Here is a 24,424-nt window from a genome sequence, read left to right on the forward strand (position 1 = left end):
AAATACAGACGTGTCTCTCTCTACTCAGAAGAACTTGAAAGTTCAGCATCTCCCATGAAGTAATGCTTGAATGATATTGCCAGCTGGCTGTGTCAAAGCTACCTTGTTTTCAACCCTGAGAAAACTGAAATGCTACTGCTGAGTAAAGGTCATTGATACAAGATTTGTTCTGCTTTTGTCTCCCTGTTTATCCAGGATATGTGTTCACAAGTAACAAAAACAAGCTAAAGATTTCAGAATATCTTATGATCATGCCATTTTCACAGAAAGCCCAATGTGTTGGTTGTGTTATGACATATTTTTTCTCACTAGCCAGTTTCTGCTGTCTAATTTTATTTTGCTTGTAATTGTATGAAATGAACGGCATAAACCTTATATATCGGTGCTTACAGGTGGGCTTTTCTGTTGCTTGTAATGCATTTTGATTCAAAAACACAGCTGCTCACCACTTTGCACAAACTTTGAATACGTGGCTCGCTTTTGGATTTTTCTACTAAGTGCTGTCAGACTAACAATACAATTGCACTGTTTATTTGAAAAAGTTTTTAATGAAGCAGATTCTAGTTCTTTTGAGCTCTTTATAGTGGTATTCATTATCCTCACATCACTGTATATAATATATGAAACCTTTAGCTTCCTCCTTGGAGGAATGTGTACTCTCATGCTGCCTACCATTTACTCAGTCTGTTGTGATGTCTTAAATCATCAGATTGATCATATTTTTAGTGTCTTGAGACAGTTAGCATGAAATACATTCAATGGACAATTTAATTGTGAAGTTAAAGGCATAGGTCCTAAAAAGTCCTAAAATAAGGGGCTTTGCACTGCCACACGTTAGCTGTATTAATGTGTTTCTTTGAAAATTTGATTGGGTTCTCTTTAATATATGGCCTTGGAGCCTTAAAATTCCTGCTGTTTACAGACTATTTATACCATCAAGGGTAATTTCCATTGTATGGTGTTGAACTTCTGAATAACCGTGAGCCAGCAATTGTAGCCCTTGTAGCCAAGAAGGCCATTGGTATCCTGGGGTGTATTAGGAGGAACGTCATCAGCAGGTCGAGGGAGGTGATCCTGCCCCTCTACTCAGCCCTGGCAAGGCCACATCTGGAGTACTGTGTCCAATTCTGGGCTCCCCCAGTACAAGAGAGACATGAAGCTACTGGAGAGTGTCCAGTGTAGGGCTACAAAGAGGATCAGAGGGCAGGAGCATCTCTCTTATAAGGAAAAGCTGTGAGAGCTGGGCCTCTTCAGCCTGGAGAAGAGAAGACTGAGGGGGGATCTTATCAATATCTGCAAATAGCTTAAGAGGAGGTTGTTAAGAGGATGGGGCTGGACTCTTTTCAGTGGTGCCAAGTGATAGGACAAGAGGCAATGGGCACAAACTGAAACACAGGAGTTCCATCTGAATATGAGGAAGAACTTCTTTACTGTGCGAGCGACAGAGCACTGGAAGAGGTTGCCGAGAGAGGTTGTGGAGTCTCCTTTTCTATAGATATTCAAAACGCATCTGGACATGATCCTGTCTAACGTGCTGTAGGTGACCCTGCTTGAGCAAGAGTGTTGGACTAGATGATCTCCAGAGGTCCCTTCCAACTTGAACCATTCTGTGATTGTGTGAATAACACTAACATTTTCTAGTGAGGCATGGAATTTCCAAACTCTGCAGACTCCAAAATACGGCTTTTTAAAAGCTTTTGCCATCATCAAACCTAAGAACCATTTGAACGTTGTCTATTAGAAAAGTTTTATTGAGCAAATGAGAACTGCCTTCACAAATGTGAGAGTCCATATGCAAGAAACTTTTTTTGTACCTAATGAAATAAATGAATGTAGCAAAAACGTCTCTCTCAGCATTAAATCTCTGTGATATTCTTTGAAGTAACTGCACTATAGATTCAAAGTTAAACAGTATGAAGTGGATACTAAAAATAAGTAAAGTGTGACTCAATTCTGTCTTCTACCTCAGATCCTTTACAAGTGTTGATCCAACTGAGTTAGATCAATATTTTCCAAATAATTGTCATGTGTATGATTTTATTTTTCTCTTAAAGTATCTATCAGTAAATATTTACTATAAATAGCCACCAAAAGCAAGCTGTTGGAAGACTCAATATGATTTTGATTACATGCCTGCTGGAAAGGAGAGTTTAAATAGGAACAGCAGGAAGTGGTAATAAATCACATAAATCAAATGTGTGACAGCAATATTTTGACAGAAAATCCTTGTTTCTGTTTCAAATCTGGAATATTTCTTCACTCTATTAATTTTTAAAAAGAAGGGCAGATTGCTGTACTATTACGGTTATCTTTCTTTATCCCATACCAGTAATGTCACTAAGACATAGTTTTTACTATTCTGGAATCTCCCTAGTGCAGTAGTGTGTTGGAGAAGCATGGACTGCTGAGACAGTGAGATTGCTTATTTTAAAAACAAATTACAGCTTTCAGGTTGAAGCGTATTTTTCTAGGTTTCTTTCCTCTTGTCTATTTGTGTAATATCCTATATAGCCAGTGCCACCTTTAAATTCTTATATGCTGTGGGATACTAATGAGGAAAAGCGGAGCTGCTTCTGAAAATAAGAAATGCTGGTATATCTATTTTGCAGATAGGTAGTGGAGTCCCAGAAAAGCAAGACTTACATCTACAAACTTATTTTCAGGGACTTAACTCCCACAGGTTTCAGTGGAAGTTAGGCATATCTTTATCTCTTTGGATCTGGGTTTAGGTGATTTGTCCAGGATCTTGCAGAAAGTGTGTCAGAACAGAGAACAGAATCCACTTCTCCTCTGTCATAGGCTAATACTTTTTCTACTAAACTACCCTTTCTCAACCATATCTTTCCTTGTTTTCCCTGGTGGGTATATTTCTACACATCTTAAAGCCAACCATATACCCAGAGGAGACTTGCTGCCTGGTATCTTTGGCCACAAGTAGCCCCATTAAAATATCTGCTCACAAGAATTAAAGCTGGATGGCTGAAACTTATCCCTAATGAACAGAGCTGTAATTTTCAGAATTAGAATGTCAGAACTTATAAAGCTTTCAGAAAGCCTTTAAAGTATTTCTGTTCAGGTGGTGAACAAATTAACATTGTTAAATTTTCTAAGTATGAGAATAACTTCAATAGAAGTACTATGTAACCACAGAATTAGTCTGGTCTCCTGATCCATGGAGCAAAATCTGAAATCACTGTGGATAATAAAATCTTTATCAGATTTGGCAAATTAAATTCTGTTCCTTTCTATGGTGTGCCAGGTACTTTTTTTTTTTTTTTTTGTTTTTTTTTTGTTTGTTTTTTTAATCTCAGAGCAACTAAATACAGACGAAGAGAGGATAAAATAAAAAATAGGAATAAGTAACAGATTACATGATGAAGGAGAGTCAATTTGAGGTGACTTAGGGGTCCATTCAGAAAGAAGGGCCTAATACAATAACTCATTTTCTTGAATTAATTTAAAAAAGTTAGCAAAGAAATTAGAGCAGGAAGACTATATGAACTGTAGTAAGCATTACCTTAGATTACTTCAAGAAAGCACAGAGAAACATAGGGATATTACCTATAGAAAAGACAACTTCCCATATGCATCCATGTTATGAGGCTCAAAAGCTTCTGCCTGCCTAAAGGAAAGGCTGGAGGTGGTGCAGGGTGTTGTAGCCCGGCAGAAAACTGGTGGTTTCTACTTGGCAATTGATAGTCCTCCCTTCCAAAGGATTTGGCACAAAAATCAAGGCATTTCAGAAGGATATATTAAGTTTTTTTCCTTAAGAATTTTCTTATTTTAGCCAGTATAACATACACTTCAAAACAAGGTCTCAACTCATGAGGTCAAGTAGATGTTACAGTCAGAAGGCTTTGTCATCACTCCTACAGTCTTTAGAAGGAGGAGCAGAGCTTTGACTTTCTCAAAAACTGATGCCAGCAATACGCTAGCTTCCTTATATAAAACCTTGTGGATTGCATGCTTTTACTCCCCCGCACCTTTTAGAAGCCTAAACCTCTCTGGCTGGATATTGCCTCATTTTGTTACTGACAAACTGGACAGAAGGGCTCCAAATGATGAGTGTTTTCTCTTCTGGCTCTCCAAAACCAAGAGGATCACAGTACAGCAGGAGGAAAGACTATTAAAAAAGAACAGAGAAAGCTAAGAGGTTACATACAAATTATACATCTTCAGTGTGAACGCTGTATTTATCTGTGGGGATCTTCAAAGAGAAAGCAGTTAAAGTCAAGAAAGGGGCGGGGAAAATTATTATAACTATTAAAAAACAAGAACAACTTTCTTGTATGTTCCTGCGTGAAGAATTCTAGACTGGAAAGAGAATGATAGAATAGAAGTCCATCAAAAAATGCATCATGCTAAGAAAACAAATTAGAGAGTACTATTTACTCTTATTCCTTATTTCAGCTAGAGAGATGCTCTGCAGTATTTGAGTAGGTTCTATTTAAACGTTCGGAATGAAACACTCCATTTTAAGTGCAGCATTTTAAGGTAATTCAGTATTAAAAACAAAAAATAAAGCATATTGAATTCCTCCTTGAAAGCAAAAAAAATTTATAAATAGCTTCCATAAATCAATGTAGTTAAACTAGGAAACAAAAAATATACAATAAAACACTGAAATCAGACTTTACAAAAACTGATAGACCAAATAAGAAAAAAGTCTCTTGAGAAGACTTTTTTATAGGTCTAATGATTTTAGTCCTTAGTCTACTGTTCTAAATAGCCAAATATTCAGGGTATAAGAGTTCATTGTAAGTATATGAAAATGAGGCTCTTATCAAATATGTCTAGCAGGACTCAAAAATTAAGACACTAATGATTCCGAGTTGTATATGTAAAGATGTGCACATTACTAAAAGCAGAGCTTATTAAAAAAGAATTATTGGAGGAAAAATGATGCAAGGATATGATTCAGGACAATGTAGTTAACATCAGAACTATTGATAGTAAAAAAATTATTCATCTATAGTGAACAGAGAAACAAAGTATATGTATAGATAGTGAATAAAGATGACAGAAAGAGCTGTGTCACAGTTAGCAATGTGTTTGCTCATGCATACCTATATGCAGGGGTGAGTTTAGTAACAGGGTAATGATCACCTCTAGTTTAGCGATGATTTCTACATTGCTGACAGAAAAGGAGGTAGAAAGTGCTGGAGTGTGGTTACAAAAGTGTTCAATGTCCTTTCAGTACACAGGGTAACAGGTTCAGATGACATGCTGAGTCACAAGTGTTACAGGAAATCAGCAAGGAAATAAATGAACCTTTAACTGACTTTCGTAGAAGTTCTCTATAGTAAGAGAGCTGTTGGAGGGTTACTGCGTTTTTAAAAATCAGGCTATAATTTATAATTCAAAAACAAGGGAAAATGATTCAATATATTTTGATTTCTACTATGAAATTTGCAAATATTGCATAGGCTTGTGCTGTAGAAATACTGCTACCAGTGTCAACAGCACTGTGTCCTGTACCGTTAATGTTAATATTTGTATTTCCACTTTGTAGAACCAAAGACCACCTACCTGTATTTTGTACTCTGCTTAGTTTTTAGGAAAACCGTGAATATTTTTTCAAGACTTTTCTTGAGTGATTGCTTTTTGCTCCCATTGTGCCTATTTTCAAGTCCCCACCCCATCTCTTCTTAAAGCCGAACTATTCATATTTGTGAATGCGTTTGTGATTTTCACGGGAATAGATTCTAATCACCTCAATTCTGATGGATGTTCCATGAAGCTGGATACTGCATGTACACATGATAAGAAATAATCCACACTCAGAGGTAGATTATAGTCTAGATGCAGAACACAGTGAGAAATTTTATACTACTCCTAATTTGTGTAAAGCAACATCCCAAAGATCACATGAGAACTGTGATAATGCCCTGATCTTCTGAGTCCCGAACTACTGCTTTAACCACAAGATTGAAGTGTGGTTTGGGGTGTTCCTTGAGAGAAATGTTGATGGAATCTACTCATCTTTTTGCATGTTCTTTTTTTTTTTACTATTATTGGATGATGGTTGGGTGAGGAGAGGATGATGAAAGGCAAGGGTTCTTTTTTTATAAGTAATTAGGACTATATGCTCAGAGTCCTATTTTGAAGTAATATTCTGAAGAAAAAAGGGAGAATGATGAATGGAAGATCTGAATCTAAATTCATCAAGCAAAAGCACCCTGTAGGAACTTGTAGGGCAGAACACTAAAGGTCACAGATATAATTTCTCAAATGAAGTCAACTCATTAGATGATTGAGTTTATATTAAAATAGAGAAGCAAAGTGTAATCATGTGCTATTTACTCATTTTCAGCAGAAGTTTCATTAAACATACTTTACTTTGTAAGTACTTAGAAGTGAGTTTCACATCCTTTCTGAGTCTTTTGTAATATAGGCTCTTTCTGATGTGCTTAAGTATCCAGCAGCCACTGTTCCTACAAGCAATTTTGTCTTTTTACTGTATAGAAACTATTAGCACCACAGATCATATTTTGAGGTGAAAAGATCTTCTGAGTTTGGAAATCTTCTATAGGAGTCTAATGGAGAGCATCCATAAAATTTTCCCTTTACAACAAGGCAAGTTCCTGCTCCTCTGTTCTCTCTTGCACATTCTTACATGGCTTTTTAGGATGATAAAGAGCAAAAAGCCCAATACTTGGTTGCTTTATTTTACTGTTATTTTTCTTTTTTTTTTCTTTTGGTTGTACATACAACTTCATGAAATACACTAAATATATTTTGGAGTATCTTTGAAAAATTCTAAACTGGAAAACGGTAATAAAATTAGTTCCTTTTCAGCAGACTCACTGAGTACAGATAACAGATGATGAACTTGCACCATGAAGAAATCTGTTGCTTATTATACCCTTTGCTACTTGATGTTGAGCTTCCCTACTTTCATCTAGTATTTGTCAGCATTTTTACAGAAAATAGCTTCCTGGTATTTGTGTACTAACAATAGCAATAGTCATGATCATGGTACCATTACAGGGAATTGGTGTGTCAAGACTGGTGGGTGTGCTGATGACTTTACAGGCCTATGCACAATCTGTACACAAAACTGGCTTTTACTTGATTACCTCTGTACATACATCTTTTTATAATCAATAGGTCTTCAAGTGTCTTACTAACAAAGCCATCTCAAATGGGGAAATTCAGATACTAAAAGGGAAAGTGACTTGTCAAAGGTCATCCCACCAGTCGGTAGCAAAGCCAGGAATAACATGTAATATCATGGAAAAACCTATGAGGAAATGGATCTTTCTGTAATACTGGTTTTGATAGCTTTAGCACATACTGAGTCATGATGATAACAAGAAATGTTAAATAGTGATCTATTTACTGTTCTCCAGCTGTCCTGTGTTATCAATAACACAGGTACCCCATGTTAAAAAGAGGTATGAAACTGTGACTGTCTCTTGAGAGCTTATCTTCACGAAAGAAAAAGTTTGTTAAATATGCTAGAAAAGCAGTCATGTAACTCTTTTGGTGTGTTCCATTGCGATCCTTCAATGAAGATGCAAGTAAAACAATTCAGTCAAAATTTGCAAAAGAAATATGAAAATATCATGTAGCTTCAAATTCAAAGCTCAAATATACTTGCTTTTTAATAGCAAAAACATAGATTATATATAATAGGGATTCTTTAATTTTCTCTCTTTTCGTAAGTTGTTGGAGAATTTGTGGGCAAGTACTTACCTCCCACAATTAGAATCAACATGTAAAATGATAAAGTCAGTGAGTTTCTTTTTCTTCTTGCTACAGTAGTCTAATGTTAGACCAATTTCTTTCTTTTCCTTAATCTCAATTCAAATAGGAAGGACAAAAAATATACATTACAGGAAGAGCAATCCAAATCTGTTTTTGTATCTGAAAATAAGGCTAAATGTTAAAGGGAGAAAAAAATTATAAGCTTACACAGAAGCCTTTATAAATTTGAGATAGAGAAAGAGGCACAGCTTTTAATATAAAAATAACATTAAAAGTACTAAAAAAAGGCTGAAACAATGCATACATGAGGTTATGTCAAAGGCATTTAGGACATCAACACTATTAAACAGAATTTAAACTATCCTCTTAAGAGAAGTTAGCCTTGTCAAAGTTAGATAGCTTTTCCCATTTATGCATTCCAAATGATTGTGAAATGCTTGGATGGTAATGGGAACAGCAGATGGAGGACTTCCGTGGTGAATACAGTGAAACTTACTTAGATTTATTTGAGGTTTTACGTCACAGATTACTTCGATTAGTAGTCATTAAAATCACAGGAGGAAGAGGAACTTACTTGGCTTTGTAGGTCTCTGTAACAACAGAATAGGTTTCTTTTGGTGCACTAGAGTTTTATGGTGTGTAGAAATATTGTTAACAAGAAAATGAAATACTTTAGCCAATTATCTTGTTAACTAATATTCTTGATATAATGCAGTGTTTCCTACCGTCTTGTTTGGATTCCAAGACTTATGAAAATGTAATACAGAATATAAAGATAGGCAATATAATGAATCATCTGGGAGGAAACATATATAGGAAGAAAAGTTTTATTGGCTATTCAGGGTGGATAACATCTTGTGTAAGTGAACATATGGGGCATTTAAGACTGGAAGATTAATATGAATAATTTTTAATTGCTTGTTTTTAACAAGAAGGACAAGTCTGAAGTAGTATTAAAGAGTATTCTAGCAAGCTGTTTCAGAATAATATTGCACAATTCCAACAGTTCAAGGTGGAAGTATTTAATCACACTTGCTGTTATGAAATATTTTATTATTCAAGTCAAAATTATAGATATGAATAAATATGAATGGAATTTATGTGGTTGTGGCTAATCAACTTAGAGGATTTTTAGTCTGATAGTATCTTGAATAAAGAAGTTTACTTAGACATGAGGTCAAAAGGCTAAATTACAAATGCATAAAGAAAACACAAATATATTTACATAGCGCAACTTTTTAAATTTCTCTGCTTTTTATTTTAGTTTCAGGAAAATTCTCAGCCATATAACGTTATACTAAAGAGATTGTTTTCTATTTAGAAACATTTTTTATAAAAGAGTATGTAAAAAGGTAGTAGAACTAGATTTGTCAGTTTTCATCAGAGTAAATCTGTTTTCTGTTTCTCTGATGAGAAAAAATATGATTGAACCTGCAGTGTTGTGCCTAGTGCTTTATATTTTACATTTGCAAGTGTTCTGCTTTATAAATTTCTTTCCCTAACAGTGCTAAGAATGTCTGTCCATACAAGGTGGCTGTAGAGTGATTATTGCCTCCTGACACCAGTTATATGTGCATAGTACTACCTGTGGAAGATTTGTCTTTGTGGTTAACATGGTCATCAGAAACCAAAATAAAAACATATCCTTGTGTCATAAAGTTATACCTTGTAATCGGTACATCTTGTGCAATTCTTGCAGAGGGGATTTCCCTTTCTTTCCTGTAAACTGAAATCTTTCATGTAAGCAGTGTTTAGACATACTCTTTTGTAAAACTGATCTTATCAGGATTATTCAGAGCTTCCTAGTTTTCTACAGGGCTTAAGGAGATCTTAGCACAGTTGGTATTGGTATTGCAACTAGAAAAAAAAGATACTTTGCAAAAGAGGGGTTTTTCTTAAGTCTTACTGTTTAATTTTTTTAATGGAACAAAAGGTATTGTGTTCCCATGAAGATGGTATACTGAGTAGCATATGCAGAGTAAGACAACTCCCTCTTAGGAATGTAAGGAATCTCTTGTTAGTTTATTATCCATTATTGCAATAGGTTATAAATAGGCTTGAGTATTTTGTAAGTTTTATTGATGCTAGAAAATGATTCATTGAAATGTCACAGAAATAGCCTTATAAAACTTCAGAAATATGTCTCATTGTTATGCCTTACTCCTCCCTTCTTTTCCACCTACCAACCTTCTGTCAGCCCATTACCCCACTTTATATGTATTACCAGAAAACAGAACTCTGACAAAGCTTTCAAAATGAAAACTTTAGCACTTAAAGTTAGGAAATACTAGAACTCACATTGTTTGTGTATATGGGATGTAATTTCAAATACAATATTATTAGAATTATTTGAGCAAAAAAATCCAGTATTTTTTAAAACTGTTTATTCTGGCTCAGAATGAAAACCGGCAAATGTGACTTTTTTTCATGGGAAAAAACAGGAAATTCTAGAATTTTTTGAATAATTTTATTCCAATATAAATAATAAAACAAAATGGTGCATAAAGAACTGTAAAAGGAATTCGCTTTTAGTGTGTTACTACAGACAATTTAATTAATCTGCAGCCATATTAAAAAAATGAAATGATAAAATTATCATATTGACCATGTATGGTTGTCAGCTTATTTGGAACATTTGGATATATAGTGTCCCCAGTCATTAAGGCAAAATAATGCCAGCAGAAGCAGCAGTTTATGTTTCTCTTTTATGACTGGCTACTATTGAGAGATGAGGCACATTTTCCCAAAGTGTTGAGTTCTAGAATTAGAAGTTTATTTCCAGATTCGAGGAAGAAATGTATTTGTAGAAAATCTCTTATTGCAGCCTTGAATATTTCTCCCTCTTGCCCTTCACAGACTTTGCCTACATTCTTCATCCCAGCTTCTGCTTGTGTCTGTCCCTCCCACCTCTTCTCCCTCAACCCAGCTGCTGCTATATTTTTCATCTTGCCACCTCATTCTTGCCCAACTCATTCTGCTTGTGCATCCCTACTCCTTATTTAATTTTCTGCCTAACTCTACCTCCCTTCTCCTTCCTTCTCTTATTCCTAGTTTCTTGTTTTCATTCACTCACGTTCTCTTCACACACAGGTTCTAGGCTACAGAAGTGTTTCAGCCTTTTTGGTCTCTTGTAAAGCAGTTTGTTCCTCTAATTGATCATTTTAGTTGCCCTTTTCTGTATCTTTTTAAACTCTGCTTTGTCCTTGAGATACAAGAAACAGAACTGTACACAATACCCAAGATGTGGGTGTACCGATGATTTAGAGGCAGAATGGCAGCTGATTTCTTGTCCTTAATGCTGTTCCTGATGATGCCCAGCAATCTGTTAACTTCCTTGACTGATGCTGCACATTGAGCTGCTGACTTCAGAGGGCTGGTGGTAGCAACTCCAGGATCTCTCTCCTGATTTATGACTACAAGTTGTGAGTTCAGCGCTGTGCACCCATGGTTTTAATTATTTTTCCCCGTTTTTCACCTTACATTTATCTACACTGAAGCTCATCTGTCACCTTTTTGGCCACTTACTTTTGTAAAATCTTGATGTAGTTCCTCATCATTGGTGCAGCACTTGACCATCAGAAAGAGTTTAATAGCATCACCACATACTGCTTTCTCTGGGTCATTGATGATGTTGAATAAAATTAGTTCCAGCACTAATCCTACTGCTGCCCCTTCTCTAGCTTTCGGTACATAAAAGGACCTTTCCTCAATCCTGCAGAAACATAATTTTTAAAATAATCTTGGAGTGGAACCTTCTATGCCTCAGCTTCTGCTTATGAGGAAATCTTCAGAAATTTTAGCTTCATAGTTCATAATCCTTTACTAAGATATGCACAAAATGATTTTTTTTTCATAGACTTTTATCATGCCCAGTTTTCTGTGGGGTTGTCAATGCCAAATCTGTGACATGACGGTTTCCTTTTCCTTGCCAGATTTCTGAGACTAGAGATTTTAGAATTCTTCACTTAAATCAGAGTTTTGCTAATCTTACAGATTTTTAATGTCTGTCTTGGCCTAATTTTGTCTCAGAACAGACTTGCACCACGTTTGCTGAGTTTGTTATCAAAACAAACATAGCAGCCAGGGTCAGGTAGCTGGCTCAGAAAATTTCTATATGAACTCTTAAAATTTAACAGTCCCATAAGCAGCTGAATATTGCTATCATTTCACCCATAATATCAGTTAGTAAGTTTACCTTAGGAGATAGCCTGCCTTCTACTGGGAAGTGATGCAAAGGGTTAGAGCTATAAAATTTTGAAAGTATAATTTGGGAACAAAAGCAGTTAATTTATAGTGACAGTATGAGGTTTAATTAATTGAGATGAAATATCTTTCTAGAAAACAATTCTAGTCTGAGGGAGATCCAGGAACCCTTACAAGGTTGTCTGTTACTTGAATAAAGAGTTGTAGAGGGGCAGGCCCTTTATGACTTTATATTTGTTCAAATTGGGGAAAAGTAGTCTTTTATAGTCTCAGCAAGGCAAATTAATTTACTTTTACTCCTGTACTTAAAACCTTACTTCATGTATCTACAAGGTAAAATACATAGTGAGCCTTTCCCATCCCTTTTGCCCACCCCAACACATATTCTCTGGTATAATTTATAGCATCAGTATCTAGCCAAGGAGCTAATCAGGGAGCTGCACAGAAGTTGAGACTTGTTTAAATCAAGTCTTAACTCCCTTTTGGCTTCTTCTGGCAGACGTTCACAAATAGCAAAGAAAAATCACTCTATGGCCTTACTGAGCCTTGCTGGAAACAATTGACGGGATGCAGAAAGCAGATCCTCTGAGAAAAATTCATTTAGGGCAACAATGCTAATTTACATTACAAACAGAAATATTTAAAAGCTAGAAAAAAGTTCAAACTTTTTTAACGGTGCTTTTAGAAATATGGCAAGAATACTTAAATTTCTTTTTAGTTTCTCCTTGAACTTTAGGAATGGTCTTGAGCTTTTTGAGATCAGTAGTTTCTCGTAATGCTCTCCTGCACTGCAAAAAATGTTTGGGTAATTGTTTATAAAGATTTTGCTTTATCAGCAGTAATTCTAGAATCAGTAGCCGATTCTCATCTCATTTCATTGTTATGACTTGTTCTATACCCCTCAGTATAACTTATCTTTCCGCTTTTGATCTGAACGCTTACCACAGTCATGTCCAAAATATTTCTCCAACTGGAGAACTCTTTAGTGAAGTGGGAAAAATTTATGATCCCTATTTTACTTAGGGGAAGTAGTATCTCAGAGAAACTGATTATTTATTGAAGAATATGCAAGGATATTATGGGAGGATTAGGAACTGAAGCGAGAATTCCCCGAGTCTCAAAGCCACGTGTTCAACCAAAAACCATTCCTGAAAACACAAAGTTCATTTAAATTCATTTGGTGAAATCAAGACTCAGTTGCTCACATTTTCATAAATCATACATTTCCATTAAATTTAAAGTGCTCATATTTTATCTCTTCTGTTCATTTTGCAATTTGAACAAAGTAAACTAATCTGATTTTTTTCATTTGCACAGTTTTTGCAGTCTGATTCTTAAGGTTACTGTTGAGACAAATTAAGGTCAATGTGAGGGTTAAAATATATGATACAGTAGAGTATGTTATTAGCATAGATTTATTAGGTCAGCAACTCCAGAATTCTAGGAGACAGATGGATAAACATTGAGGTAAGGTATTCTAAAAGCTGCTTAAATAGCTGAAAATTGCTTCCAGAAAGAGACAAAGGCAAGACTGGGGTTCTATTTCAGGCTCCCCAGCTACTTTACTGAAAAAGTGGAAAAGATTTCTTGCTGTCAAAAACTGGCTACCTATGCTTAATTTTAAATTCTTAGTTACTTGCAGAATTTGAAGGTCAAATCTACATTTCTCAAAGGAGATCAAGTCATATAATCAGCGGAAGAGCAAGACTGTGTTAACCTTGAATATATTTGCCTTAGAGGATTTTGAAGCAGATTTACTAAACTTTAATGACATGTATGATTTCATTATGTCTTTAGAGAGTACTACTACTGTATATTTTTTGTGTTTATTTCTTGTCCAAAAAAATAAGCACAAAAGGATTTGCTTTGTACTTAAGAAAATGTGGATTTGGGGAAAGTAAAGAAGGTATTTCTGGTAGCAGGCTTCGTGTTTCTGCTGTGTAAGTAATTGCATTTGTATATGGATAAAGAATTCCTTTTCTTGGAAAGCCTTGTATGAAGACAGAAAAATAATGTGTGGATAGAAGCTCCTGAGAATGTAGATAACCAGTGTTCTAATCGGATGGCTAGTTTTAGCATAAGGCTTCATTCAGTGCATGAGGTAACTAGCAATGCTGTTTCTTAAAAGAGTTGCCGATTCACTGTTACACCATTTACTGACATAAAGTGAGCCAATGTTTAGACATGTGAATAGATGGCCTGATTTCTTAGAAATGCTGAGTCCCAAGTCAAAGGATTTTATATCTAATGAGCATCTCAAGAATCAGAACATTTTTGTTCAGGTGCTTAAAAATCAAAAATTTGAATGTTAGTCTAATTTCAAGATTGTTGTTTTACTTCCATAGGTTTTCTACTTATACAGATGCTTTTCATTTTCTTTTCACTCTGATGAATTCATCCTCTATATTTGCTTCTTGAGCAGTACTTCTCATCTTTATTTCCCTTTTCCCATTAGTTTTGTCATCAGTTGAAATAAAAATTGAAAGAGATAGCATGTTGGCTTTGTGAAAAGTGAGTATGTGTATACTGCAGTCACAGAAAGGCCAGAAGTACTTTCTATTATACTGGGTAGCTCAAATACTGATAGCAGAGCTTGGAGCCCAGCTCAGGTTAATCCATAACCATGAAAAAGTAGAATATCAAAGATAACACTGATGTAGGCTTGACTAAGGCAGGTACTGGAAGAAGTATAGGAGTTTGAGGGGAAAAGTGCTGTCTCTTCAGTGATGTGAAATTGATATTAGCCCACTAGATTACCAATTCTAAGGAACATAAATACTTTTGTGATTTTCTTAGAAGTAAGAAGCCTTCACTGGAAAGGCATCCCCATCTGCTTGTCACCTTGGACTCCAGAATGGCTCTTTGATTTCACTGTTGGCCATGTTCAAGATGAAGCAGACATACAGCTTCTCTAATATGTGTTTGGTGTTTTCTTGCTCTAGAGAGCTTGAAGATTTTTGACTTTCTTATTCCTTGTTTTGTAGTTGGTTGTGAAAAATGGTCTGAAGTGTAGATTCTTACCTAAGAATCATATTTCCACCCTTTCTACCTATCTTAGTGTTGAGGTATCTGAAGTGAGATGACAGAGAGGTGGCTGAGATGCTCCTGAATGAAAAGAGGTTAGAAATGGAAAAACAAATACATAAACTGTAGTCATAAAGACAGTAGTTGCAACTATATGAGTGATTGAGATCACCCAGTGAAGAAGGTACAGTGACAAAAAGAGATAAGAATTGTCTATTATGATACAGAAATATTAAATTAGCAGTGTTCTGTAAATATGGTCTGTGCAAGTTGTATTTTCTTCAGGCTACCTCCAAAGGATCTATCATTGTTTGCATACTAATGAAGTGACCTAAAAGGAAATGGCAATTAAAATGTCACATTAAATGGTTCACATATTTTTAATATTTAAAACACAAATACTCTGAAAATGAGGAAAAATTCTTTTTAATATATATATTCCAATATTTGTAGTTACAAAAAGGAAAAAGAGATAATTGAACAAATCTGTCACACAGTGAAAATATTCATTATAGCTAAACCACTAGGTATTTTCCACAACAAATTTCTAAGCAAGTGTAGTTTGGAATGATAAGCTTTTTCTTGGTGTCATTATTTTTCCCTTCTCTCTTTCTCTCATCATATGAACACAAAAAATCTGCATTTGAAATAAGAACACAAATCTGTGCTAAAAGAGAGATGTGCCATAGACTCCATGAAGTCCACTAACAATTTAGGTCTGGAAAGATCAGACTGAAAACAAAGGGAGATTGAGGTGACTTTTGTAGATTTAGAGAAACCTTTCTTTAAAACATCAGAAGACCAAGTCATGTAGTGGAATGCCTAATGCAGAGTTAGGTGCCTACGTGTTCTTTACAACGAATGAAAACAGACCTTTAAGGATGGGATTTACAACACACAACAAGCTTAAGCAGCAGAATATTTAGAACAGCTAAGTGATCTGGACCACTGAACGGACCTAAGGCGGTGTCTCTTCTATAGATTCAGGCACTTTGATCAGGGATGCAGTTAGTGCCTTTATGCCATATTCTGTTCTCGTGCAGTATCTATATGTCCTTAGTGAGCAAACCAAAAGCTGGTCCTGAACTGAGACTCTTGTTTGTTTGAGATTGACTACTGTCTTGCTCTTCTCTTCAAAAAGAAAGGTGGTGATAGGAGGTGACCAAGCAAAAAAGTAATGTTTTTGCTTTCTAATGGTTGAGGCATGCAGCTAAATGTTGGCACTGGCACTGCTCACAAGATTATGAGGATAGCATTTTACATTAGATAGCATTTGAGGACATGCTAGAAATAACCTAAGGAGCTGAGGCAGAAGCTCAAAGCTTTCTGCCTCACAGTTGAATGCCATGCTCTCTGAGCTGCAAAATCGTACTCTGTTTTGCTTGCTCTGTTTTTGACCCGTTACTCCAGCTGCACAGTGGTCCAGCTTCAGTTGAAAAGGTCGGAGCGGCCCCCTGCTCTTTCCTTAGTATGGATGCTGTTAGTACAAATCATGCTGTGCAGAGATAAGAGTAGAAGCTACCCAAGAATAATTGGATGTTTTTTCTAGTTGCTTAATTATTGGATGAAAGGGAAACAGTGGAACTGTTGCTTTCTCTTTTTGCCATATTTTGAAAGAAACAATATTGTCTCCTATAGTTTGGAAAGAACTTGCTTTGAACTCAGAACTCTTAATCTTTGGTGATAGGAGGCATTTCAGAACAAAGCACCAAACTCCCGAATACGAGGGATATGAAATGCTGCTGTCCATACATCCAATGTCATAGATAGCTTCAGCAGTTTTGAGCGTGGTAGTTGAAGATCCCTCTATTAGTTACTAACTTTCCTGAAGCACTGTGTAAGAAGCCCCAACACCTAATTCAGGGCACTGTCTGCCAGTGCAGGACCAGGCCCCTGAATCCTTGGGGGGAATTCGCCTCTAGGACCCACTTCCAATTTTACATAGCAGGTACCCAAACAAGGCAGTAGTGGAAGGTTATAGAAAATGTCAGGGCTGACAGAAAGGCAGACAATGATTTGATTAGTTGGTGTCTGCTTAGTAACAGCTTCTCAGACAGTTTATGTCTGCTTAGTAGCAGCTTCTCAGACGGTGCTAACTTTGGGCACTGGATCCAGATAGTTATTTCAGTCTATATTGATAATTTCTATACATCTGCAGTTAGCAATTTGGACTATTATAGCAAAGAACCCTCCTGGCTGTTAAATACTAAAATTTCTGTCATCAACTTTCCCAGCCTAAACATGCACTCTGAAGAAGGGAACCAGATTGCAATGTATGTCTTCAGAGGAGACTCTCTGCCTCAGTAAAACAGCAGAGCCTTATAAATTGTATTGTATGGCAAACTGGTATATCAGACATCTGATTGCAATAAATGATAATTGCAGTAATGCTTGAAGCAAGATTTCCATAAAACTGAATGAAAAGTATGATTCATTACACAGGAAGACCCACCCACCCACCCATTCAGCCATCAACATGTCTGTCTTTGCTTCTTTTTTTAAGTTTCAAAGGGATAATAAAATGTCTGAAATATAAGACTTGCTTGAACATATTCATTTTCAGGATTTAAGTCAATTTTAAAATAATGTTTTGATTGTAATATTTCTTAATTTCTAGAATGTGAATAACTCTGCATTTTCACAAATCTATTTCTGTAATAGTCAGAAGTTTTGCTCAACCGATTAAATCTGATGTTCTCTGATAAGAAGGCTTTTGCCATTTCAGATCACATTTTAGTATCAGTTACTGCTTTTGGTTAAGTGGTCTGCCTTGACAAATTTTGCACATAACGTCAGAGCTGTGCATTATCGCAAGATAATTAATTCATTTTCTTGTGGAGAGAAATCTGTGCTGTTGTACTACTAACTAAGATTCCATTTAGAAAATAGCTTTTACAATTAAAATACTCAACCCGCTTCAAATGCTCAAGCACGCAATGGCCACATCTTTATGATGCTGCATGTTAGAAATGATGTGTGGCTTCCTGTGCCAGACAAGTCTGTAGGATTCATGCAAGAGTGGAGTGTGGTGGGGGTGGTTCTAATACTAGGGGCTTATACCAGTTTTGATATGTTAGTGCTGCCTGATTTCTGTACAAGGACCCCTTTTAAGGTTTTAGCTCAGTGTAGGCATATTTATCTGCAGGATTATGTTCTCCATTTAAGAATTCTGCTACATTTTAGGGCTGTTTTGCCAATTCTATTATTTGCTTTTTTAAGTACGGATGTGCTTTGCCTAGGTGTTACATGAATTCTAATTTTCATGATTGTAATGAGCAGCAGACTAGACAGGATATTCTCAGGGCATTAGCCATGACAGCACCATATTTAAAGAGGATTTCCAACCTTTAATGAGCTTTGGGACCACAAGATGTCTATTCAACACAACAGTTGACAAGACTGCTCTGTACTGCCTTTGCGGACCTTATTTCATGATCAGGATCATATTATACCGTAAAATTCCTTAGTTAATAAAAAGGGACACTCCTTTTGTGACTTTATTGGAAGAGGAAAGAGCATTTCATTAGGTCCTTAGAAATTCGCACTTGTCAAAAATGAAAAGATAGGTGGTAAAACAATGCACAGTGTAAGATCTATTGCTGTATCGATATACAGATAGCAGAATGTATAATGTATAATACATTAATACACAGCATACAATATCGTATATAGCCAATATAGATATCTCAAATGCAGCCTCAGTTTAGCAAATCCAGCTGATCAAAACATGCAATTAGTCAAAGATGTAGTCCTGTATCCAGAGCGAACTCTGTTCCTGTGGAGATCTGATTAATGTTTTCTGGAGACCTGTAATGAGTGAAAAATTAATTACTTAAATTTGTCAGCCTGCAGAGATGTTGGATGATCCCATGTATGTCTGTTCAATCAGCATTGCAGAATAGGTGCAACTTAAGTCTGTAACAGTGGTCATGGTTTGTTTTAAGCATATACTATAAGGTGAACCCCAAGATCTTCAGTAATGTTTTCATACACTGTTAAAGATCCTTTTAGATAACTGCTTTTTAACGCTTGTTTGAGCAGTTTCGCTTTGTATGCTGAAGAAATTATTACTAATTATGAGTATACTGGCATAAAAGCACTGCCTCTTTGCTATATGAAGAAAGATGTGTTCCCTGCCCCAAAACGCTCGCAGTCCAAGATAAGCGAGACAAGACAATGAGAAAGCTGTTCAAAAAGGGAGGGTGTGGAGTGAAACAAGAGAGAGAGAGAGGATACACGGAAAACCAAATTTGATACATAGGACTCTTGAAGGAATAGGTTCTGAGAATGCTTTACCCTTAAGGGCCTTCCAAATATTGCAACGCCTCTGTGCTATACACCACGCGATTTTATGCAGTGCCCCCCCTGCCCCTTTACTTGGGCAGTGCTAGCTAACTTGACTGTCAGCTTCCACCTGTTTTCCCGTAAGTGTCCTTATGCTTTTGCTTTGCCATCCCTCACAGGAGAAGCACTCTCCAGAAGAAAGGGAGTGCTGTAAAATAACTTGCCTTCCCTCAAACCCCCCTTTAATGACTTCTGTTGTGGAAACATTAGTAATTCCTGAACTAGCGCTAAACTAAAGCTGATAATATCTTTACTGAGAAAAAAAAGCTCTGTAAGTAGAAACTGTGTGCACAGCTAATCTGTAGAAACAAACACTACTTGTACACCATCTCTCTGACTCCACCATCTGTTTGCTTCTCACACCTATTACATTTTGTCTTCCGTTAAGAATTTCATGTCTCTTTGAGACAAAGTTGTTTTTAAGCTTATGGCAACTTTGCAATTGGGCAGATAAAGTTGAAGCCATAAAATTATGAAGAAGAAAAGTGGAATGTTCATTTGACAGAGAAGTAAGATAGTTTTCTTAGCCCAAAGGAAACATAGCCCAAAGTAGGTAGCAGGTCTGAAAATAGCACTAAGGAGAGAAGTGAGATACAAAAAGACTGAAAGTTGCAAAGAGGACAGAAAGGCATTTTCCAACTTTTAGTAGAAATCAGGGGAATAATGACCCCAGCAGGTCCTCCTTTATGAAATCTTCAATCATCAGCAGTAGCCAGGATTTCCATTTCTGTGTTCTGTGTAGCTTTCTGCCTGAGGAAAACTGGGCAAAATTCTCATTGGGTCTTTTCAGTGAGATTCTCAGTGTATGACAAGGTGAATTCAGAAGTCCTCTGTGATCACAGGCTGCATATCAGGATTGGAGAGCTAAGGAACTGACCTGTTCCTCCTTTTGAAGAGTTCTTCAGCTGCATCAACCTGCATAATTTTTTTTACAGGAAAGTAGGCTAAGCCTTTGATAGCCCCCCCCCAAAAAAAAGAAAAAAAAAGAAAGAAAAAAGAAAAATAGAAATACTAACCTATTATTCCGTCTGTCTTTGAGAAAATAATGCCGCACTCTAAGTTTTAGCAAAATGCTTTGATTTAAAAGAAGCTGTTGCAGACACCTACTCTAGCTGTCATTTATTTTTGCATTAGTTGTATTTTTCTATATTCTATTCCTTGAGATGGCTGTGGTAGTTGTCCAAGTAAGACTTTTCACAAAATATGCTTAGAGACTCTGCAGGCCTATGGAGGCTGCTAAGGGCAGGGAAAATACAGAGAATCTGGATGTTCCAGAAAGAGCTTTGTGGACTGCTGAAAGCAGTACATCCTAGGTGTTCCACAGGAACAGCAAGAGAGGGGCTGAAGCAACCACATATACACGCAAAGTAAATAGTTTGCTCTGCCACTGCATTAGCAAGGAAACCACTTCAAACAACTCTACCTACCTAGGGAAAAATGTAATAATAATAAGCAATAGCATAAGACTCCACTCCTTGCCCCAGAGGTTGTCTACTAATCCTTTGGAGCCTTTGCACTCTGCAGGCTTCCTTTTTCTATCCTCATTTGTCACTGGAAAAATAATTATATGGGTCAGAGGCATAGCACAAGGAGAAGAAAAATATTATTATAGAAAAAAAATGAACAGTTCTCCAGTGAATCCCTGTATGTATGAGAAGCAAACAACTAACTATTTATTTTCTCAAAGGAAAACAGAAGCTTGTTCAGAGGAAACTGAGTGCATATGCAAGATTTCTCTTTTCCTTTCATTTTAAAAGCATTCTCTGGTTTGAGATCTCCCCATAGTTAATTAAAACATTAGTTATGCACAAGAGTGAGAATCAGAAGATGTAAGTTTGGTTCCCAGCCCTGCTACAGACTTCCTGGGTGACCTTGGGTAAGCCTCTTGATGTAAATTTTCGAAAGACCTCTAGGCCAAATTTTCATATTGAAGTTTGATTTTCAAAGGAGTTCAGTATCTTCTGATTTCCATGATGTTGATTATGGCCAGAATTTCAAGCGAGTTCAGCAACAAATGTGCTGAGCTCATTTGAAAATCTGGCCCTTAATCTTTTGGTGTCTTGAATTCCCTTCTCTGACGGTGGTGGTAAGATACTTTCCTTGCCTGTCCTGACTGTTTAGACTGTAGCTGTGTAACACAAGAAATTCTCTTTCCACGAATGTGTATAACGTATTGTACAAACTTGTTTGATCTCTGTTACAGTTTTTAGGCATTACTGTTACGATTGTAACACCGGTGACCTTTTTCAGAAGAAAAGAAACTTAGCTCAGTTGGTTAGAGCGTGGTGCTAATAATGCCAAGCTTGTAGGTTTGATCTCCGTATAGGCCACTTGTTTGAGGGTTGGACTAGACGATCTCCAGAGGTCCCTTCCAACCTTACCAATTCTATGATTCTAATGTTACCAGCAGGTGGAGGGAGGTGATCCTGCCCCTCTACTCAGCCATGGGGAGGCCTCATCTCGAGTCCTGTGTCCAGTTCTGGGCTCCCCAGGACAGGAGAGACGTGCAGCTATTGGAGAGAGTCCAGCACAGGGCTACGAGGATGATCAGAGGGCTGGAGCATCTGTCTTATGAGGAACGGCTGTGAGAGCTGGGCCTCTTCAGCCTGGGGAAGAGAAGACTGAGGGGGGATCTTATCAATGTGTATAAGGACCTGAAGGGAGGGTGTCAAGGGGATGGGGACAACCTCTTTTCAGTTGTCCCATGTGACAGGACAAGAGGCAATGGGCAGAAATTGAAGCACAGGAAGTTCTACCTGAATGTGAGGGGGAATTTCTTCCCTGTGAGAGTGACGGAGCACTGGCACAGGCTGCCCAGAGAGGTTGTGGAGTCTCCTTCTGTGGAGATCTTCAAGGCCTGCCTGGATGCAACCATGTCTACCATGCTGTAGGTGACCCTACTGCTGAGCAGGGAGGTTGGACTAGCTGACCTCCAGAGGTCCCTTCCAACCTTACTGATCCTATGATTCTAGAAGAAAGCTTAATTATTGTGTTGTTTCTCATACCTAGGTAAAGATCTACACTAATTTGTTTGTTTCGATTGGGAGAATGTCACCTGGAAAGTGTCAAAAGCTTTATTTAAAATCAGGATGTGTATTAGCCTATTTCTGTTGTCCACTAGGCACAGTTAATTTATCAGGGAAGCAGGTTGTATCACTTTGGCATGATTTGACACGGAAGGAAATGGCAGTGTCTGCCGCTTACTACCTTATGAACCTTTAACTGCTTGTAATCTAATTGTTTAATAATTTGTTGTAGAATCTTTCCACGCATTGACTGTGTGGAATTCCTTACGCCTTCCTTTTCCTCCTTGGTAGTAATGCAGTCCCATCTGTAGCTCCTACTCGACCAATTCTGTTTGCACTTTTCCCACACTACCTGCATGCTCTTGCAACATCTCTGAGCAACGTAGCATTCTCTCTTGGCAAAGGGATAGAGCGCTGCTTCACTTCGTAAGTGCTGTTTGCTTCCCAGGACCCACTGCAACCCATTCCTGAAATTCCAGATCAGCATTGTCAGTGATAATCGAGCTCCTGGTTTCAGGCTCTGTGTTGTACAAGCCAGAGGCCAAATGTAGTAACCCAGGAATGCATGATTGCAAATACTGTCACTTCCCAAAGAACTCTGCTTACTGGTAAATGACTCCCCTTTCCACATACCTGTGGGTGTCACTAACACAGTGACTCCTCCCTGTTAAGTTTGTCATATATGGGTGGACAGTACCTCAAGCAGCTGCAAGTTTTAAAGCGATCATTTCCTATGTTTACAAAGCTGGCATGCAACTCACTACTGTTTTCCAGATTCTGCTGTACTCTCTTGCTGGAATTATTTACTGTTCAAGCATGTGCCCTCTGAAGAGCCTTTCTGATACATGATACGTTTTTGTTCATGTGAAATAATATGCTGGACCATGCTGGGTTTTGGAATGAGCAAACTAGCAGGACACCTTTAAAAAATCCATGGTTGCAGCAGCTTTTCAGTTAAGGCTGAGTACATTTTGTCATGAGGGAAAACATAACTGTGTCTTTTTGTCTGTGACTAGCATTTTCTGTTCTGTTTTTTAAGAATATACTCTCATTATGGGCGTTAAGGCCTTTCCAGCTTTTTAATTTAATGAGAGAATTCCTAAACTGCGTTCCATGTTCTACTATTGGCATATAGGCAATATCAAATTAATATTTGATCCCACTAAGCTGAGAACTTCAACCACCTGTGATGATACCTGCAAAAAAAAAGCTTGGAGTCAGGAAAATCCTGATTCTACCGATAAAGGTTTTCCACTCCTTCCAGTCCATCTGGCATTTGAACCTAATTCCCACACATTTTTGCTAACTGTGGTCAAATATGTAGAAAAGCATTCCAGAAAGGAGGAATCTTAATTACCTGTACAAACTAGAGTCTCAGTAACACTGACCTAACCTAAATTCTGGGTTGCAGAATCGTACTTGATTTCTGATGTAAAAGGAGCATTGACAAAACCAGGTTGTGCCTTTCTGGGGGTCTTCGTTGTTTTGAAATGGTAATTGCTTGGAGAGGTAGCCCTGTTGCATTCTTTCTAATTTTCCTTCCTTAATTAGTTCACTTCTTTGGTTGTTTCACTTATGTTAAACTGTTTATTTTGAGATACAAAAGGCTTGCTCCTTCTCAGCGTACATGCGGGGATTGTTTGTGTTTCTGTAAGAACAGATGTGCCAGCCAAAGAGTACAAGGAAAGTTAATAGTCCGTTAAGAAGACAGCTATAATGTTTCTGCATCCTGATAACAAATACGAGTTTGAGTAAGTGAGCATAATGCAAACTGCTTTGCTTGCAAGTGAGGATGCACTGAATATTGTATGATTTAGCTATCTGCTCCTTTATTCTTATTATAAAGCACAAGCGACACTGCAACTGCTCTCCCATCAATTCAGCATTATCTTTCCTTGCTCTGCTTGTCCTGCTTAGCTGTTCTTGTGTCTGCTGCTGTGCTGTGCCGTGCTGAGCGTGTTCAAGTCCTTTCTCTGTCCCATTTCACTAGCTTATTTCTCAATCTGGAGAGAAGTGTAGACGTGGGGGAGCCTGTAAGCACTTTGCCTAGTGCTTTGCCTTAGTTAAGCCCCTCACAGTCTTCCCAGTGCACTTGCCATAAACCAGAGCCGTTGCCA

At 37.2% G+C, this 24,424-nt stretch overlaps 1 protein-coding gene across 2 annotated transcripts in view; it reads left to right on the forward strand.

The window, feature by feature from the left end:
- NSMCE2 (NSE2 (MMS21) homolog, SMC5-SMC6 complex SUMO ligase) overlaps positions 1–24,424 on the forward strand; it is a 133,242-nt gene that overhangs the window by 94,107 nt on the left and 14,711 nt on the right. The window lies entirely within an intron of this gene.

The sequence above is a fragment of the Rhea pennata genome, chromosome 2 (assembly GCF_028389875.1).
Source record: "Rhea pennata isolate bPtePen1 chromosome 2, bPtePen1.pri, whole genome shotgun sequence".
In the NCBI taxonomy this organism is placed as follows: Eukaryota; Metazoa; Chordata; class Aves; order Rheiformes; family Rheidae; genus Rhea; species Rhea pennata.